This window comes from Pectinophora gossypiella, chromosome 27, assembly GCF_024362695.1.
Source record: "Pectinophora gossypiella chromosome 27, ilPecGoss1.1, whole genome shotgun sequence".
Lineage (NCBI taxonomy): Eukaryota > Metazoa > Arthropoda > Insecta > Lepidoptera > Gelechiidae > Pectinophora > Pectinophora gossypiella.
Window position 1 is genome coordinate 3,181,653 of NC_065430.1, and position 17,748 is coordinate 3,199,400.

Consider the following 17,748-nt stretch of genomic DNA (forward strand, 5'->3'; position numbering starts at 1 on the left):
TCCTTACCAAAGTGTCAAAGTGTCCTTAAAAAGTGATTCCGACAATGTACCAATCGCGAGCCCAATACTCTAACCTCTAGACCACGGAGGCTTAACAATATTATAAGATTCAACAATTACCTTTTACTAAACGTCAAAACACGAAATTATTATGGAATTTAAAGCACACTATGACGTCATAGAAAAACGTAATAAATTTTGTACTTATGACCTTTTTCTTGATGAAAATTCATAATAAGATTAATGGAAAAAAGAAAAAGTTTTTCGTTAGTTTTAGATCTGTCTTTATCTAGTGATCAGAATTTCATAATTTATCTTGAACCTAGTATGGTCTTGACATGAGCAATATAATGTACCTACCCACTTTAGGACTCTGTCGCACTAAGATTTACAGTTCAATTTGTCAAAAAAGTCAATGTGACATGGTACCAAAGTGTATACATTTTAATGCTCGTGACCGTACCTACACGACACAATTGTCAATCAATCAATCACATAGTAACTGTGTAAACACAGCCTATGCATTTGATGTCCAAACAAACTGCTCAGTGTAGATAGTGCCTAATTATGCTAAGGGCTAGTGCGGATATAATATCGATAAAATTGCTATTCAAAATTCTAGATTAAGTAAATTAAATTCATCTTTTTTGGGGTTATGTATACGTTTTTACAATAAAATACCAGATAATATTTTAAATTTGTCAGAAAATAAATTTAAAGCTCATATGAATCTTACTTTATGTAAAAAAACTTATTATAAGATTAATGACTACCTAAATGATAAAAATGTCTGATATTGAATGTGTTTCTCTAGTTATTAAATAACTTGTAATGTATACCGTCATTGATTTAAAAGATGTGTTTCTGTTGCAGTTTCTTGTCATTTCTTCTCCTCAGTCATAACACTTTGCGAAATGACGTAAATTTAAAAATGTTACATTGACCTTCAACAAGTTTATCCATGATAATTACGTTAAATAAATGATTCTGATTTCTGATACTTACATTTATGTTTCAATACAAATTTTATTAAAGATATTAAAGTTTTGTGTTATTTACAATTAATTCTTTTATTTAGAAAAATATAAATATGCAAACATTGGTTGATAGGTCAGACAGGCAGTCGAATTTGTAAAAACCGGACCTGTCAAATGTTCAGGTTAGGTAAGCGGACCTTGTGAGAAACGGGATAACGCTAGGGACGCCACCCGGTATAAATTTCATGTGGCCGCAATCTAACCCGATGAAGTTGTTTGCGGCCAGGGTGGACCAGTCTTGGTAGACTTTGGCAGACCTCGCACCACGATAGAGAATGAGAGATGTCGATATCTTTTCCCGTCCCTAGTACAAAGCTGTGCACAGGAGATAACCTGATCAAATAGTGACGGGACTGCATATAATCTGCATACGATTATCGATTAGGCGCATACGAGTTTAGGTAGGTATCGATGTAAAGAGATTCGAGACATTTTACATACATACATACATAAACTCACGCCTATTTCCCACCGGGGTTAGCAGTGACTATGGAATTCCCTTTGCTTCGATCCTGACACACTTCATTTCTTCATCACTGACATTTTAAGGGTTGAAATTAAACATTGGTGCTAATTCCTGTAAACACCATCTAATTTTATTTTAAGTTATATCTGTCATTTTCTTATCCGCCGAAAAGGAAAGGGGCGGGTAATCGACACGCATAAAATTTACGCCTGCGCGGTGTAGCCAGCGCTATAAATATTTATTTTTCATGGTGATTGTTCATCAATACATTCTAATAATTTGCAATAAAATTAAACCTAGGATAATGTGAATAAAATTAATTAAAGCACATAATAACGGGTTCTTACCGCGTTTAAATGGGGATATGAGACTCCCGATATTATGAACCCGTTATTATGTGCTTTAATTATGATAATAACCGCGTAAACTTTAAACAATGTATAAAATTAATTAGTTCAGTGATTTTTTAAGTCAAGTGTAAAGCCTTTATTTAGTTTATTAATATTGTGAACCTCAATTCTCAATTATTTATCGCATTCCATGTAGTACAATGGGGTGTTACATACGAATAGGAACTATTTTGGGGCCTACAATAGACTCGATCGCAGTGTAGTGGCCGACCAATTCTTCACAAGGCGAAGGTGATGGAGAACAATTAAAACGGTAGTCAATGTCCAACAAAAAGCTGTATTAAAACTTCTTTACAGAAAGATCCAGAGCCGAATGACGGTCTCATTCGCAACCAGGCAGTGTTGCCATAATAATAATATGATTCGTTCAAAAACCATTATAAACATTATAACTAAGTATCATAATTACTATAACGTTACGTTATAACTAAAATTAACGATCATATTTATTATTAACTTTTATAATTGAAATAAAGGCGTGCGTTCCAGAACGCCACACTATAACGTGGACCCTATAGGGCACAGCAACGTTGAAGGGAAGAGAGGAAGTGTGTATTAAAATTAAAACTTACTTATCATTTAAAAAATCGTCTACAGTGTAATAGCTCTTTTTAATTAGCATTGTTTTTAGATTTTTTATAAATAAATTAGTTTTAGTTTCATCTCTTAAGTACTTTGGGAGCTTATTATGTATTTTAATGGACATTGCTGATGGGCTGGACCTTCATTGTTCAAAATTTGTGATTTGTATGGTAAATAAATATTAACTGATTATTATAAAAGCATCTTCCGTAAGTAGTACTACCTACCTAAGTAATGACGGTTAAATTAGGTATTGTAATTGGCAGCCCTCAGACGTCACACACACAGATGCGCGTGTACGATAACGTCAATGTGTAGTGTCTGTGTAAAACGTAGTTGTGCACGCAAACTATACTTATGGCTGAAATTTGAATCTGCCGCCTCGACTTACGCGAGCCGCGGCATTCCACGCTATTGGTCGAAACCAATATGGCGTCACTCTGTTCGCGCCGACCACGGGGTTCACCACGGATAATTTGTTTGCTGTGAATTTATTGTGAAGAAACTGTTTAATCTATCGGAAATTGTGTTATTAATGTTGGACAATACCTAATTCAACTCAGCTGAGTGTTAAGTTGGTGAATACAACAAGGAACTGTTGGCGGTATAGGTATCTCGGTCCCGTGGTTTGGAGCCCGGCGCAGCAGCAGTCAGGTTGGTGGCCTTCTTATTTCATGCTGTGATTATGTATAGATTTGTGTTGCACTGACCACCTTACCAGCCATGGATTTAGTCTCTAGCTCTGGTTATCGAAGGAATTAACGAACAGTAGTTGTTTGTATGGGTTGGCAACCCTGCACTGACTACCCCAACTGGTATACTTATATTTTTCAACATTTTATTTTTATTTTGCACTGTCTATCCCGTAACACTTTTCATTAAATTCATATCCTTTACCTAAAGGTTGCCTGGAAGAGATTGCTACCTTAGCAATACGGCCGCCTACCAATTAATTTTACCGACTTCAAATAAGGAGGAGGTTCTCAATTCGACCGTATTTTTTTTTTATGTGATTTAAGTGCAATAAAGAGTTTTTGTATTGTAAACACGATATAGTTGTTAACTTTATGAAAGCTTTCAAAAACAAATTTCAGTGTTTGTAAAACCGTTTTAGCCATCTGCGACCGTCTAGACGGGAAACGAACCCACCGACCATAAATTCAATATACTTACTCGTGATTCTATAGGCACAGACATAAGTTCACGGCTATATCCCAATTGGGGTAGTCAAGAATAGTGTTGCCGATCGATAGCGCCATATCGATAGTTTTCGATCGAACTATCGATAGTATCGATACTATCGATAGCTAATTTTTGGCGATACTATTGATAAGCAACGATAGTATCGATACTATCGATAGTATCGATAGTTAAAAGATGAAAAACTATCGATAGTATCGATACTATCGATGGTATCGATAGTTGAAAAACAAAAAACTATCAATACTATCGATAGTATCGCTCTTCGATATTGAGCAAGCTATCGATACTATCGATAGTTTTGTACGATCGATAGTGACCTTAATTTTTCTTCTTTTAACTATCGATACTATCGATAGTATCGATACTATCGTTGCTTATCAATAGTATCGCCAAAAAAGAGCTATCGATACTATCGATACTATCGATAGTATCGATAGTATCGATACTATCGATAGGCCTATCGATTGGGTAGATGATTTTGGCTGTTTACTATCGATAGTAAAACTATCGATTTTTCGGCAACACTAGTCAAGAATAGAATAGAATAGAAATAGTTTATTATAAAAGGGCGCCACACACAAAAAAAAGACATCAACATCATATCAAATTTCCACTAAAACAATTACAAAAAAAAAACCAAGACGGATGTTTGTCGAAATGATCATAAGGTGGTGGTGGACGTCCTGAGATCGAAGAAAATAAAAAAAAAAAACAAGCATCGGATAAATCGAGCTTTAACATTCTTCTATCGTGTGGGTTGTGAGGTGGATTACCAACCCCATCAACCCTGGTGTCAGGGTTACTGTTGAGCCGCCAAAGGCCCCTGATGACTCATGTGACGACTACTTACATCAGTAAATATTAACCGGGACCAACGGCTTAATGAGCCTTTTGAAGCACGGATTTTAAATCGCAAAAGTATAGAATTGAAAATAATTTAAAAAAATATTTAAAAAGTTAAAGCACATAATAACGGGTTCTTACCGCGTTTAAATGGGGGATATGAGACTCCCTGTGACTGTCGAAATATCGGGAGTCTCATATCCCCATTTAAACGCGGTAAGAACCCGTTATTGGGTGCTTTAATTATGATAATAACCGCGTAAACTCAAAACAATTTAAAAAGTTGTGAATTTTGCGTCAGATTTCAATTGAGATTAACTCAGAATCATGGTCTGAATTATCCACCTTAGTATTCGTTACGACGTCACTAACACCTTGTATTTTTCCTAATGGTTACATCGAGTAAAATTGAATAATATGTACAGATGATGTTTAGCATACTACAGTTTAAGTAAACATACTATCTTGACTATCGAAGACCGTGGGAACGCAAACTTTAGTCTGCCTATCGATGTGTAGATAAAGTTATTTGATGTCAATTTTTGAATAATTTGTCAATATTAATTCTTGTTAACAGCCTCCGTGGTCTAGTGGTTAGAGCGTTAGGCTCACGATCTGGAGGTCCGGGTTCGATTCCCGATGGGGACATGTCGAAATCACTTTGTGAGACTGTCCTTTGTTTGGTAAGGACTTTTCAGGCTTGAACCACCTGATTGTCCGAAAAAGTAAGATGATTCCGTGCTTCGGAGGGCACGTTAAGCCGTTGGTCCCGGCTATTAGCCGTAAAAACACCTCTACCAACTCGCATTGGAGCAGCGTGGTGGAGTATGCTCCATACCCCCTCCGGTTGATTGAGGGGAGGCCTGTGCCCAGCAGTGGGACATGTATAGGCTGTTTATAATTATGTGGAATGGGATGCCTAATGGACAGACCCCACAAACTTTACCCAATTTAATAACCCGACAGAATTAAGTTGACAACCCACGTCAAACTGCATATAAGCGAGATGCCTATTTTATTCGACCGGGTTATTCATTCATTTTAAAATTAACAGTTGTTAATCATTCGTCCGTTTCCTTTTCGGAGGATAAGAAAATGACAGGTATAACTGAAAATTAGGAGGTGTCTGCAGGAATGGGGCTCATTACGTAATTTGTTTTCTAGGTATTCTGAATCCGAGATTAACAGACTGACAGTCATGATCTGGCTAGATTACGCTTATCTGAGATAAATAATAAACCCGTTTAAGAGATTTTTGACCGATAAAACTAGGCTGAAAGAATAGAATAAGGAATAATAATACTTATAGAACGGCAACTATCCGCTCCCCACCAGCGGCTGAGCTAGGTTTACCTCACCCCCTCGGTCTTACTTCAGTCATAGATTCAAATTCAAAAATATCTTAATTAAAACACATAATAACGGGTTCTTACCGCGTTTAAAGTAGTCCAATCTCACCAGTCATCCCGTGATCATGGCACTTGCAACAGTGTCGAAATATCGGGAGTCTCGTATCCCTACTTTAAACGCGGTAAGAACCCGTTATTGGCCCCAATTCCTGCAGACACCGCCTAATTTTATTTAAAGTTATACCTGTCATTTTCATATCCGTCGAAAAGGAAAGGGACGGATGATTCACAGCTCTTAATTTTAGGAAGAATGAGTAAATGAATGAATAACCCGGGCGAATCAAAAGGTACGTCGCTGGTATGCAATCCGTTTGACGTGCTGTCTACTTAACTGTGTCGGGTTATTGACGGATGTAAAATTTTTAGACGGTTGGTTTAGATTTGTGCTTAAAATTGACGTGTGTTCCATAAATTTTATGCTTGTCGATTACCCGTCCCTTTCCTTTTCGACGGATAAGAAAATGACAGATATAACTTAAAATAAAATTAGGTGGTATTTACAGGAATTAGCACCATTATGTGTTTTAATTTAGATCTAAAGGTGACAAAAACGTTTTCTTTTTTCTATTTAACTTATTTATGAATTTTAATAAACGCAGAAGTGCGTCATTTTGTCACGTGTTTCTATGACGTCACAGGTTACTTTTTCATACAAATTAAGGAAAAACTACAAATTACTTTTTAGGGAAAAATGGGGTAGTGGTTTCCTTCTTGCCTTCAGTGCTCATCGCTTAAACATTGTCAAGCTCAATAAACATCAGGTCAAAACCACTTTAACGAGGTTCCTTCTGAACCTCTCTTACGATGTTACTGAAAACATTCTCCCATAGAATAGCTAATACACACACACACACACATGCACACGCACATACACACACACGCACACGCACACACACACACGCACACACACACACACACACACACACAAACACACACGCGCACACACATACACATACACACACCACACACACACAACACAACACTTGCACAATAACAAGCACAACCCCACTACGAAACTTCCCTTTTCCTTTCTCACTGCACAGCACTAAACCTTCTATGTTACTATAATTTTGTAAATTACTTACGTGACAATTTTACTCTTATTAGCAAATCACCAATTGTGGTCGAACGCCAATTTCCAAAATACAGGCTTTGCCTAGTTTGGAGATTGGAGTCTAAAAATTAGTTTGTGCAAATACTAATCTAGAGTATAAATTACTATAAAATTGAAGTTTGTAATTGTTTAGTTTTGTGCAAATCTCTTTTATAAATAAATGAATTTTTACTTTTTTTTTTTTTACTCCCACCATCACCAATCTCTCATCTCCTCATTCTCTCCGCTTAAACTTAAAACAATGTCAAAAATATCTTTATTCAATAAAATAGTTACACAATGGTGCTAATTCCTGTAAATACCATCTAATTTTATTTTAGGTTATATCTGTCATTTTCTTATCCGCCGAAAAGGAAAGGGACGGGTAATCGACAAGCATAAAATTTATGGAACACACGTCAATTTTAAGCACAAATCTAAACCAACCGTCTAAAAATTTTACGTCAGTCAATAACCCGACACATTAATTTACTCATTCTTCCTAAAATTAAGAGCTGTGAATCATCCGTCCCTTTCCTTTTCGACGGATACGAAAATGACGGATATAACCTAAAATAAAATTAGGCGGTGTCTGCAGGAATCGGGGCCTTTGAATCATTTGATGAACGTCTCATTCGCTATGTTTAAGTTCCATGTAATAGAGGGAGAGCCTATTGCCATTAAAAGGGCACAAATCCTGGACACAACGCGATATAAATTATCTATAATGCACATCATCACTAATTATGAATCTCTCTCGTTATAAAAAAAAAAATAAAAAAATAAAAAGAGTTTATTTCGGACATGTTCCATAGTGGTTAGTAACAAGCAATAAACAACTTAATCTAGTGTTAGTAATAGAACGATAAAAATAAAATAACATTTACACACGACACGGCTCGACAATTATAAACAACAAGAAAACGTACACATTAACACAACACATTACTAATAAGCAGGTTCCCACCGCCTGGTCACCGGTATCTGCAAGTCCACTTCAGTATGTAAGCGCGCATCCAGTGGCCCAGCAGTGGGGAGTCCCACCTATCAGTCAACACGCTCAGAATGCCGTTTGAGCTGGAACGTAAGCGCCTCAATAGCGATGCACACCTCTTCCTAATAATTGCAAAGAAACAATCTGTATTGTGATCGGCAAACATTTTTGACGCACTGCAAAAACGCGGCAGCCCAAACAGCACCCTGAACGCGTTATTGTATTGAACTCTCAAGGCGCTGTATGAACTCCGCGTATATTCAGTCCACATCTTACAGTTACACAGTTATCTGTTAATCTGTGGCTTTTATTTTACACGATACAACACGATTCATTTATAACAAACATTATAGACGGAAATTTTAAGGGAAGAGAGGAAGGGGTAGACCTAGGAGAACATTTATGAAACAAATAAAAGAGAAGGTGCAGGTCGTGTCGTATAGGGAGGTGAAGGATTTGGCGGGAAGAAGAGAGGAATGGCGATTACTCCACCGACAAGAGCGCAGCTCTTAAATAGAGAAAGAGAGAGAGAAAGCCGAAGTCAGTGGCGACTTATGAGAAGTATGTAGGTACTTATAAATAAGGTATTAACTACATAATTCTTCGAATTTAATCGCGTATCGCCTACCTACATATACAAATTCATAATAAGATTAAAAAGCAGTATACTATAAGTTATATTCGAAAAGCAAAAATACTTCTGAGAATATTAATAACATAATCCGCTTATGAAGTGTATGGCTTCCCGATTTGCCAAGAGGTAAGAAAATAAGTAATACCTACCTAATAGGTACCTAAGTATTCTAATTTTTTCCATGTTTGAAGGGAAGCTACAAGGAAAGAGAGGAGGGGGAAGACCAAGAAGAGCTTACGTGTAGCATTTTCCATTCCAGTCTATCAAAGGCCAATTCCTTGACTTCCCTATAAGACACGACGTTAACCTTTTCTTTAATCTGTTCCATGTAAGCTCTTCTTGGTCTTCCCCTTCCTCTCTTTCCTTCTATGATGTTTTTAATAAATTCGTCGTGTCTTATTAGGTGTCCAATCATCTTGGAGTTGCCATTCTATAGTATTATTACTTATTCTATGATAGCCACCATGACCGTTCAATAGGGTACCTCTACCAATTGTCGCTTCTACCATTCAATTAACTGAAGTAGAATTTTATTGGGCGTCCGTCTGGACGTCGATAGACTGTTACAAGATTTTGATTGATATTTCATTTAAACTGGATGAAAACGCTTTAGGCGATAAGGCTATCGATTTATGAGTAACACATGTTGGTATTAAAACTGGATGTTTTTTGTTGTTTGCTAAATTAATTATAGATCTGTCTACCCTATTAGGAGTCATAACATAACATAACAAATACTTTCCACTTACTTTTCTTTTTTTATACTTTTTTTTTTTTCATAGTGAGTTTATAATACAGATTAGTGACATCGTAACGAAGACTTTGAGGATGATTCAAACCATGATTCTAAGTTGATATCAAGCGGTATAATAAAAAAAAACCATAAAATTTTCATGAATTTTCCGACAAGAATTCAGAATCATGGTCTGAATCATCCCCCTCAGTATTCGTTACGGTGTCACTAACCCTGTACGATGTATTGGTAAGTACACTACCTACGGCGTACCTATCTATAATAAATTAGTAAGTAGATCCTATTACCCAAAGGTTGTCTAGAACAAATTGCTACTTTTGCAATAAGCCGGTCTTTAGTGTCATCCATTATTTAATCAGAATTCTTGTTTAGTTGGTATCAATTCTTTTATGTTGCTTTTATGTCTACATTAGATTGTACATGTAAGTGGAAAATAGAGAAAAACCGATCGATAATTCCAAAATACCCATTTCTCTTGGATCCTGCTCATCCCGCAAGGACACCGCCTCGAAGACAACCAAGAGAAAAGCTCAAAAAAAAATTACGCAACCTTAACAACCAATCAGAAACCGGAATCAAAACAAACGGACTTAACATAATACTTATATTGAATCTAAAAGCTATGAGCTTTCTAAAATTGAATAACCAACCTTAAAAATCGATGAAAAACCACTGAATAGCACTCAAATAAAACAGTATTTTAACCACACACTTTGAGTAACAGCACTGGTCAGTATTTTTCAACACAACACGATTTTTAATTTTCCAAAATGGCGCCGACACAACCGTCTCGACGGCGGAGCGATCGCGGACTAACAGTGGTAGGGCGAGAAAGGAATGTGTTTTGCAGTCGGATTTTAGGGTGGTCAGCGTAAAGGGACATTTACCCTAGCGTTTTAAGGACCGGTTTAACCGGGCGCAGGAAAAGAGGGGTGTTATAAAAATAGAAATACTCTTTATGTCTTTGAAAAGGGTACAATAGCCAGCTATTGTGCTCCCTTGTCAAATAAGATAATATAGCTAACTACGAAACTAAAAAATACAAATTTTCTATTTAATTTGTATAGAAGTTTGAATGTAGAAATATTATGTACGATACTAGATAGGTGGTTTTATACCATATCATAGAATAAGGAATAATACTACGTATAGTTGAGGAGCTCGGTGGCGCAGCGGTAAACGCGCTCGGTCTGCGATTGTTGAAGTTAAGCAACTTTCGCATAGGCCGGTCATAGGATAGGTGACCATAAAAAAAAGTTTTCAGCTCGAGCTCCTCCGTGCTTCGGAAGGCACGTTAAGCCGTTGTTCCCGGCTGCATTAGCAGTCGTTAATAACCATCAATCCGCACTGGGCCCGCGTGTTGGTTTAAGGCCCGATCTCCCTATCCATCCATAGGGAAGGCCCGTGCCCCAGCAGTGGGGACGTTAATGGGCTGATGTTGATGACTACGTATAGAACGGCAACTCTTCGCTCCCCACCAGCGTCTGAGCTAGGTTTACCTCACCCCCCTCGAACATAGTTTAGACTTAAATTGTATGGTGTCAGACGTCACACACACAGATGCGCGTGTACGATAACGTCAATGTGTAGTGTCTGTGTAAAACGAGGTTGTTTGTATGAAGTGTCTGGGGTGTGTCCAGACGTTAAGTCGGTAAGGGAATCAGTTAGGCCGGGTTTCCACTGACGCGGAGATGGGCGGGAGAAGAGCGGAGATGTGCGGATTTGACCAATCACAGCGTTCACTCGAAAAACGAAGACGCTCTGTCACTCTCTCCCTCACGGTGATTGGTCGATTCCTGCACATCTCCGCACAGCTCCGCGTCAATGGAAACCCGGCCTAACTGTTTCCCGTTAAGTCTGGGCACACCCCGGACACTTCACACAAAGAACCTCGTTTTAAACAGATTTTTTTTTTTTTTTTGACGTGACTTATTGTAGATTTGCCGCAGATGGCATTAACTACTTGGCCGGACAAATGGGGAGCGCTGAAGGCTCTCACCCGGTACAACGTTTAAGACAACAGGCATGAGGGTGCCCAGTTGGGCGCGAACCTCGGCTCAGGGCGTCGTCTGAGAGGAAAAATATTTGAAAGAATTAATCGACCCTAGTGGGTCGATAGCGATAAGCGCTGAATGAGGGAAATCGTCGACCACGCCGGCGGGGTCGGTATCGGGGACCTGAAGTGTTTGGTGTCGCGAGCTGATTGGCTGCCTCTATGGCTAGAGTAGTTTTACACAGACACTACACATTGACATTATCTACACGTGCAACTGTGTGTGTGACGTCTTACACCATACGATTTAAATCTAAAATATGTTCCGGGGGGGGGGGGGAAAGGACGTGTGACGTGTTTTTTATATTATACAGGGTGTTAGTGACATCGTAACGAAAACTTTGCGGGGTGATTGAGGCCATGATTCTGAGATGATATCAAGTGGAATTTTCCGTCGCAAAAGTATGGAATTGAAAATAATTAAAAAAAAAAACACAAAAAAAATCATGAATATTCAGACTGAAAATTCCACTTGATATCAACTCAGAATCATGGTCTGAACCATCCCCCTCAGTATTCGTTACGGTGTCACTAACACCCATACCCACTTGTATGGCTACCGTATGTACTTGTGTGGGGTGTAAGTGACATCGTAACGAATACTGAAGGGGATGATTCAGCTGATTATTCTGAGTTAATATCAAGTGGAATTTTCCATCGCAAAAGTATAGAATTAAAAATAATTAAAAAAAAACTAAAAAAATCAAAAAATAATAATAATATTAATATTATGTATGATGTATTTTATTTATTTCAATACCTGTATGTGTGTGTATAGTCTATTATTTATTATTATAGTTTTCTTTAGATTATGGTTAGGTATATTTTTAGTATATATGGATTATATTAAATTGAGTATTTATTAATATATGTACGTATAGTATAGAGTATTTATTATATTAACTTTAGTTTTACTTTTAGGTATTTATTTATTTATTTTTTGTTGCACCATCCCGCATCCAAGTTGTAAATGTTTGTTTCCTTTTGTTGGTTGCCTGGAAGAAATTGCTCTAGAGCAATAAGGCCGCCCAAATTGTACTGTATTCATGTGTTATGTCTGATTGTTGAAATTCTAGTTCTGTGCAATAAAGTATATTTGATTTGATTTGATTTAAAAATCATGAATTTTGCGACGAAAAATTCCACTTGATATTAACTCAGAATCATGGTCTGAATCATCCCCCTGAGTATTCGTTACGATGTCACTAACACCCTGTATATTTGTTTTATATTTTTCACTGTGGTGTCCCTTTATACCCCGAAACAGGGGTAATCTCCCGCCCTGGCCACCCCAAAACTGATACCTGTGCACACACACAGCTGCGAGCCTTTCACAGCGCCCTCATACACCAAAGGGCTGCACGCACACATACGAAACAAAAGCCACTTTGAGTTTGAGAATCTCCCAGTGGCTAGCCCATATCTTTTTTAAAGGTACTATTTTTTTGAAGGATATTTTTTTACGAGCGGGACGTTTTTTTCCGGGATGGTTATTAAATGAAAATTAAAAATTGGTGAAATTAGACGTAATTAGGTTCACTTTCTTTTTTACATGAATTATTGTAGATTTGCCGAAGGTGGTTGTACTGAAAAGTATCGGCGTCCGAAGGACGTAATATACGATCGCGACGACCCGATTACTCTAGCCATAGAGGCGGCCAATCAGCTTGCGACACCAAACACTTCAGGACCCCGATACCGACCCCGCCGGCGTGGTCGACGACTTCCCTCACCTGGGGACCCTCAGGCCTGTTGTCTTTAATGTTGTACCGGATGAGAGCCTTCAGCGCTCCCCATTTGTCCAGCCAAGTAGTCAATGCCATCTGCGGAAAATCTACAATAAGTCACGTCAAAATAAAAAACGGTTTTTGAGATTATTTCTTGTAGAAATCTCTTCCAGCAGACTGTTGTTGTGCCCTCAGAGCTCCCCATTTGTCCGGCCAAGTAGTTAATGCCGTTTGCGGCAAATCTACAATAAGTCACGAAAAAAAATGTTCGGACAAGACATCCTTATCATACTATGCTAAAGTTAATGAGCTACCAAGATCGGAATCGAACCCGCAATAGTGTTTGAGAACCAGACACTGCATACTACACAATTTGAATGTCATGCATTAGCTATCAATCTCTTTCGAGTAAGCTCTGCATGCTATCTTCACTTAGGCAGGTCCCTAAAATAAATTGAATAAATAACATAACATCGCGCCTGTGTGCCCGAAGAGCCTAGGCAGAGATGTATAGTATACAGGGTGTTAGTCACATCGTAACGAATACTCAGGGGGATGATTCAGGCCATGACTCTGAGTTGATATCAAATAGAATTTTCCATTGCAAAAGTATGGAACGGAAAATAATAAAAAAAAAAAACTAAAAACGTCATGAATTTTGCGACGGAAAATTCCACTTGATATTAACTCAGAATCATGGTCTGAATCACCCCCCTTAGTATTCGTTACGATGTCACTAACACCCTGTATAATGTATAATACGCACAAATACATACATACACATAACCTATAAGCACATTTTCCGCCATTTTCACGATATTCCCACGAATCATTTAAAGGGTGTTGGTTTTACGACGCGCCGTCCGTCAGTGTCATATACAGGGGGAGTATAACTTTGATTTATAAGGTTTTATGCTGCCGTACGGTAGTTTAGTCGGCTTTTATTGGCTGGATATCACACAAGTAAAGTATGTAAGTACTATTAAAAGTACGACAAGTTCAGTACAATTATTTATTGATTATATTTCAATCTTCTATCGTATGGGTTGTGAGGTGGATTACCAACCCCATTAACCCTGGTGTCAGGGTTACTATTGAGCCGCCAAAGGCCCCTGACGTGGCTCATGTAACGACTACTAACTTACATCAGTAATTATTTACGCGGTTATTATCATAATTAAAACACATAATAACGGGTTCTTACCGCTTTAAAATCAGGGATATGAGACTCCCGATATTTCGACACTGTTGTAAGTGCCATGATTACGGGATGACTGATGAGATTGGAGTGGAGTAGGTAGATCCATAATTTTCTACGGGCAGACATATCTGTCTACCCTCTTTCTTTGCCGCTTGTTTATGTATTTGATATCGGAATGTTCGGAACCATCTGAACTCGCGCCAAACTCACCACGACAAACCGCACTCACTGTGTCCACACGTTTTATCACCACATTAGGCCGTTATAAGCTTTTTACAATACCTACCACTGGATTCCACATGCTCGATAATTTGAACCCGTCTTCCCTATTGAAAAGTATCGGCGTCGGATCTGAAGGACGTAATATACGAACCCGACGACCCGATTACTCTAGCCATAGAGGCAGCCAATCAGCTCGCGACACCAAACACTTCAGGACCCCGATACCGACCCCACCGGCGTGGTCGACGATTTCCCTCAATCAGCGCTTATCGCTATCGAGCCACTAGGGTCGATTAATTCTTTCAATTATTTTTTCTCTCAGACGACGCCCTTACCCGAGGTTCGCGCCCAACTGGGCACCCTCAGGCCTGTTGTCTTAAACGTTGTACCGGGTGAGAGCCTACAGCCCTCCCCATTTGTCCGGCCAAGCAGTTAATGCCATCTGCGGAAATCCTATAATAAGTCACGTCAAAAAAAAAACCTATTTAAATATCCATCATATCCCTACTTTAAACGCGGTAAGAACCCATTATAGTGTGTTTTAATTATTACATCAGTAACTAATCAGTAAGAAGTAACCAGGACCAACGGCTTAACGTGCCTTCCGAAGTTGCCTGTCGCCACGATGTAGATAGGCACTAGAAAATGAATGGCAATAGGCTAGCCCCCTTTTACATGGGAAGAGAGGGTGTATTTACTATAAGCTAGTGTACGAGCACACTCGTTACATATGTAACCGTATACTGCAAGCGTCTGCATATCGACATTATTATAGGTCCCGGCAAACTTCTTGAGCATCGACCTTGACTGCGCACAACCGAATTTTAGGTCTCTTTGGTGGTGCGGTACGGGGCGCGGGGGCGGGTGAGTCCCGCATCGACCGGCTATTGGTAGATCAGTCGATACTTCCCCCGCGCACTCTGTCTTCGTCCCTTTGACTCCCGAATACACTTGCGTGCAGTTTCCCTGTCACGTTTTTGTTATTGCTCTTTTGTTAGTTTTTTTTTATTGTTATTGCTCATTTGTTTAAGTTTAAGAATTAGTTACTAGCACGAGGTCTATGTCTATAGATCCAAAACCTAGCACTAGCTCTGGTATTGCTGGTTCCACCTCATGGAAGGAATATCATACTTACCTGACGATTAGTTTTTTATTAAGTAAATATAATAATATAAGTTTTAATAAACTATAATAATATAAGTTTAGTTTTATTTAAATAATTAATTAAATAATCAAAAGTTAATTTTTTTGCACGGAAGTGTACGTGCGCGAACTTTCCCCTACTACGACACTCGATGCTCAAGAAGTTTGCCGGGAGTTATACTTACATGAAATGTACAATTTATTTTAGTGTGTGAATAAACGCCACTCGGCAGCTACGTTGAATTTTCTTTCTATCAGCTGACCACATTTAAAAAACATTTTATCTACTACAGTAATAACAACTTACATACTTAATACAAGCCTTTACATTAATTACATTACAACATAACGTTCGGACATACCCCAACAGCTAGGGTATTATAAAGTTAGTGATTATTTAGAAGAAGAAGATATGAATGCACGGGATTAACTGTCTGAGAACTGTTATTAGGCAGCTAAATTAATCAAATCAAATCAAATCATTTATTCATAATATTCATTATACGTCATACAGAATGCATTAGACAATAGTCTTAAAAAAAAAAAAATATATATCAATAAAAATAAATAAATTAATAAGTACTGAAATCAATAGGTATTAAATTAGTAATAATATGTATATTTATCGTAATTACTAACAATATGTAATTCCATCAATTCCGATTTATAAATTCATCGTAGCTATAGAACGATTGTTCGACGAGCCATCGTTTTAGTTGGACTTTGAAAGATGCCGTGCTCGGAGCCTCTTTAATGGATTCCGGAAGCCTGTTGTAAACGTGCGGGCTAATTACTCAATTGTATAACAATATTTTATGTTTATTTATTTTGTTAAAGAACGTCTAGGGCCCTGTGCCGTGGTTTTTCTTGCAGCTTCTTTTCCCCGGCTATATAGGTTGTGAAGCTGCAGTAGTTTTAGGCGGATGAGACGTTCGTTATGTAAAAATTGACGATTCAAAGTGTAACTATGTTACCTCCTGAATAAAGATATTTTTTGAATAGAATACACCTCTGCCTACCCCTTCGGGGATATAGGCGTGTTGTTATTTATTTAAGCCCTCACGAATCTGGAACGCGCATCCGTTACGGTAAAGTGTGTGTTTGACGGATGGCCGCCATTGGATGAATTTATTTGAGCAATAAAATGTCGCGGTTCTGTGGTTTATATGGTACAGCTTAAATATAGTACATAAATTCATGAAGTATATATATGGGTGCGTGTGGGTTGTGAGGTGGAATACCAACCTCATCAACCGAGGTGTCAGGGTTATTATTAAGCCGCCAAAGGCCCCTGACATGGCTCATGTAAAGACTACTTAATACATCAGTAAGTAGTAACCGGGACCAACGGCTTAACGTGCCTTCCGTAGCACGGATCATCATACTTTTGGACAATCAGGTAACCAGCCTACGATGTCCCAACCACACCAAGACTCACAAAGTGGTTTTTGTGATGTGTCCCTACCGGGGTTCGAACCCTGGACATTGACTAGACTTACCTTTAAAGTTCGACTTGTTTTCTTTTTGTTTTTTTGTGACATGACTGTAGGGTTCTTCGGTAATTAATAAACTGTTTCATATACTTTCATTAGGTAGCCTTTTATTTCCATAATTAAACTGTTTCAATATCGGATTCAACCACAGCGTACATAGTAATAATTTTGACACTGACAGTGACAGATGTCTGAATGACATCCGGGAATAGGGACGCTTTACATCTCTACAGTGACTTATTGTAGATTTGCCGCAGATGGCATTAACTACTTGGCCGGACAAATGGGGAGCGCTGAAGGCTCCCACCCGGAAAAAGTTCGAGTTGACATGTACTTTGTATATACATAGTTTTAAGTTTACGCGGTTATTATCATAATTAAAACACCATATCCCTACTTTAAACGCGGTAAGAACCCGTTATTATGTGTTTTAATTAATGTTCTTTGTATGTACTTATGCAATTACGTAAAATAAGACAACAAA

The 17,748-nt window shown here is 38.2% G+C and overlaps 1 protein-coding gene across 1 annotated transcript in view; it reads right to left on the reverse strand.

Annotated features, from left to right (window-relative positions):
- The window catches only part of LOC126379031 (protein slit), a 158,586-nt gene extending 148,364 nt beyond the window's left edge, over positions 1-10,222 (reverse strand). The window contains exon 1 of the mRNA XM_050027619.1: positions 10,076-10,222. The gene's annotated coding sequence lies outside the window, so the exon portion shown is untranslated. The remainder of the gene's footprint in view (positions 1-10,075) is intronic.
- Positions 10,223-17,748: the final 7,526 nt, after the last annotated feature.